This window comes from Ailuropoda melanoleuca, chromosome 4 (genome assembly GCF_002007445.2).
Source record: "Ailuropoda melanoleuca isolate Jingjing chromosome 4, ASM200744v2, whole genome shotgun sequence".
NCBI lineage: Eukaryota > Metazoa > Chordata > Mammalia > Carnivora > Ursidae > Ailuropoda > Ailuropoda melanoleuca.
Window position 1 is genome coordinate 78,845,308 of NC_048221.1, and position 4,362 is coordinate 78,849,669.

Below are 4,362 nucleotides of genomic sequence, written 5' to 3' on the forward strand. Positions count from 1 at the left end.
TATAGTTGTACTCATGGCTAAGATTATCGCAGTGCTACAGTAAATACATGGTGCCAGATCATGAGAGAAAAAGACACAGGTGGAGCCTGGAAGAATCCATGAGCAGGCTTCATGCCCTCTTTCTCCAGTGAGGTGTCGTATAGAGCACACTCTTCCCCTATCAGTGAAAGTGCAATAATATGTGTATGATGTTTCTGTACAAGGAAGCCCATTAGAGACAAAGTGCCCAAGATTTTTATCTGGGTTGATCATATAGGTACCCTCTGTCTGGGCACAGTGAGCCATCATTATCAATTAGGGGAGAAGGGAGCACTACAGAAAATCAAGTTTTCAAATGCTAGCCAAGGGCCAACCTTGCAAGCCCCTTCAAAGGATAGCAATCCCAGGCCTGCCACGTTAACTCTTTCCTGCACAGAATAGCATCACAGAAGCTAACAGGGTAGAATGTTTCCAGGGAGAGAGATGCAGCTGAAGAATCAAGAAAAATAAGGACCAAAGTGGCCAGTGGATTTGGCAGTATGGAAGTAAGCATTGACTCTGATACACAATGTCCGAGGCATGGTGGGACAAAGAAGCTAGATCTGAGAGGATTCAAGAGTGACCTGGTGAGGGAGTAGAGACAGCATGTAGAGATAGGATATTTCAAGAAGTTTTCTGTGAGGGGAAGCAAAAGAAGGAAAGGTAGCTTACAGATAGAAATCAAGAAGAGGCTTTTTACACATGACAGATATTGGCACATGTTTATTTTGGGATCAGCATTATTCATTAGAAAGGGAGGGATGATGGAGAGTGAGGGATTGGATCCACACCAGGAGTGAAATGATAGGAGGAGAGATGCTCCCTACATTGAAACAGGAGGGAAGAAGGAGAAGACACACATATTTGGGAATCCAAAAATGAGCAACTTTTTTTTTCTTTTTTTTTTTTTGCAGGTACACATGCTTGGGCTTTATTTAATATCATTCTGTGACCGAGGACCAGCTTGGAATCCACAATTGGGAAGAGTCGTGTGGCCCATGGCTCACCAGGAACTCCGTTCTCACAGTCTACCCTGTGCTGACATAAGGCAGGGGGCCCCCACGAAAAAGGTGTGGAACTCAGTTCACTCACAGGTTTTTGGTTTTTTTTTTTAAGATTTTATTTATTTATTTGAGAGAAAGAGAGAACACACCAGTGGAGGGGAGAGGCAGAGGGAAAGGGAGATGCAGGCTTCCTGCTGAGCAGAGACCCTGAGGCGGGGCTCCATTCCAGGGATCTGGGATCACGACCTGAGTGAGCCAAACGGAGATGCTTAACTGACTGAGCCACCCAGGCATCCCTCGCTCACAGGTTTTTAGAGCCTTATAAAATGAACTCCCAAAGCAGCTGCTTCTCCTAGAAACTCGGACACTGGTGGGTGAACCAGGATGGGCTCTAAGCTTGTTTCAGTCTAAGCTTGTTCCAAACCCTCCCCAGGGCCATTTTTCCCATGAAGAAGGTGATGGGAAAATTACACTTGTACCAGTCTCTTATAATACACGTGCTTCTGAAAATTTTTACTTAAAAGTTCCTTAAAAAGTCAGCCATTTCTTCTGCATCTAATTTTGCTTTTTTGACCTGATCCGGCTCTCAGTCCCAGGCCTTTAACTTTTAGTTATGAGTGAATAAATTCTTACTTTTCCTTATGAAATGTCAAATTCTGGTTTGCCCAGACTGTTGGTTCCATTCTTGTGTTTCTTGTCTTAATTATCTTAGCTTCTGTTCCAAGGGTGATTCATTTTCAGGGATGAAAAAACGAACAGGTTGAAGGTTTGAATTTTTATCTGGGGTCCTATCCAATCATGGGAAGATTTTCTTGGAGGGCAGAATCCTGAGACCTGGCTCAGTGCCACATCCCTGAGTTCCATGCCATGTTCCAGGGCAAGCTGATGGCCAGGCCAGAGAAGGCATAGCAAAATGGAGGGAGAAGAACCCTCCTTGAGGGCTGCAAGGCTGCCATTGTCTGTGTCTCCCCAAAATGAGCAACTTCTGATGGCTTTTATTTCCTCAGAGAAGTATGAGGCAATGTCCTCAGTTGAGAGTAGAGAGTTGTGGAAAAGATGTGAAAGGTGTGAGGAAAAAGTAGAAAGGTGGGAATTTGTAGAGTAAGGAGGAAAATAATTTGGGGAAGAGAATGTATAAAATGGGAAGCTGGCAGGAGAGAGGTCATGTTAGAGGTTTAGGAAGACTATGTAATTATTTAAAATGTTTTATTAATGAGGCAATAATTTGAATTAATCTCTTTTAAAAATTTTATTTATTTGAGAGAGAGAGAATGAGCAGGGGGTTGGGACGGAGGGGGGGTGGTTGGAGAGAAGCAGACTCCCCACTGAGCAGGGAGCCTGATACAGGGCTCTATCCCAGGACCCCGGGATCATGACCTGAGCCAAAGGCAGACGCTTAACCAACTGAGCCACCCAGATGCCCAATAATTTGAATTTATATCATTGAAATGTTTCAACCTCTACTGAGATCTGCTTCAAAAGGAAACTGTTGTATTGGATAGCAGTTAAAAATGGGAAGGAAATGATGGCACCTTTAACCAACAGTTCTTTATTAGATCAAAACTACTTTAATGTAACAATTTCATTCCTAAATTACCACTGAACAGTTGAAACTGAATGACCAACTAATCTCCTCAGCCTAAACACACATACAAAATATACCTCTAGCATGTAATTATAACTTCCCCCATCAAACAAAACAGGAAGAGTGGTTATGTTTAGCTGATTGTGTGAGATGGTCTGTCATATAGAGTTTCCGTTACATTCTGATTATCAAGTCAGTGTATTACGTGGCAGATATGTGTATATATATAATATATACTACTAATATATATATATATGCATATATATACACACACATATATACACATTTCAGTACTGAAAACTGAATTCAGATATGTATATATATAATATATACTACTAATATATATACATATATATACACACATATACATTTATATATATATATACACATATATATATATATATACACACATATACATGTATATATATATATATACACATATACATTTCAATACTGCCATGGCAAGAATATCTTTTCATTTTCACAGATATGTCTCATGAACACAAACATAAAATATATTCAAAAGAAACTTCAAGAATTTTTTCTGATGGACATATTTTTAGAGTCTGTACTGACTTTGATATTTGCTGAACCCCAGCTGCAGCACTTGTCTCAGAGAACTGCGCTGCTCCTCCCATTTATCCCATTATTACTTTCAGTTGTGAGATGAAAATGTTCCCTTTAAAATAAATTGGCTCCTCTAAATAAAGAAGTGTTCAAATAGCTACTTTAGTCTCTTATTTAATCTCAAGTTAAATAAGAGAAAAGATTTCAGCATCCAGAAAATTTATTCAAACTTGCAGTGACCTGGGTGTTTTTCTCAATACATAAATCACTGTTATCACATTTCTTAATTTTCTAATGCATGAAATAATTAAACTTAGAATATGCCTTTCCTAGACACATTTTCAGTGCTGCTATCAATTTAGTTTTTACTCATGTGAATTTTATAATGTGTAACTTTTCATGTATTTCCAAAGTATTTTTATTTATTTTATTATTTTTTAAAATTTATTATGATATGTTAGTCACCATACAGTACATCATTGGTTTTTGATGTAGTGTTCCATGATTCATTGTTTGCGTATAACACCCAGTGCTCCATGCATTATGTGCCCTCCTTAATACCCATCACCAGGCTAGCCCATCCCCCCACCCCCCTCCCCTCTAAAACCCTCAGCCAAAGTATTTTTATATTAGTTGGGGAGTGGATGTCACATGTACGAGAGGTAAAGGTGGAGGAAGGTGGATTGGGAGAGCGTGCAGACCTGGATGCTGACACCTGAGAAAAAAGTGGCGAGGAAACAGGATTGGATGATGAGAGCCTCAGACTTTGATGTAAAGCTAGCAAAGTCTCAGCCAACCCACTGGGGAGCTTCAGACCAAAGATCGCCTGTTAGAGAAGGCCTGCCTTAGGTAGACATGGCTAGACCCTAGTACCGCTGTGTCTGTCAGTCATTGGTGGGAGCTGCAAGGGAAGATAATGACCTCAGCTAGAATACTGCTGTGGTGGGTCCTGAAGGTGCTGCGGCTGGAGGCTTTTAGCTGACTGCATTCTAACAGATGAAGGGAGATCTAAGCAACACGTGCTCATGCCTCCTACATCAGTTGTGCCCCTTTTGCTAAGATTGGTCTTCACAAACAGTTCACAAGTTCAAATCATGGATTATTGCACAGTCTCCTAACTTTTCTCCTTTTGGCCAGTCCCTTATCACTCCATGAAATACTCTTAGCAGATTAATCTCTGAGAAGATC

At 40.6% G+C, this 4,362-nt stretch overlaps 1 pseudogene; it reads right to left on the reverse strand.

Annotated features, from left to right (window-relative positions):
- Positions 1-1,429: 1,429 nt before the first annotated feature.
- LOC100481562 lies at positions 1,430-1,978 on the reverse strand (annotated as a pseudogene).
- Positions 1,979-4,362: the final 2,384 nt, after the last annotated feature.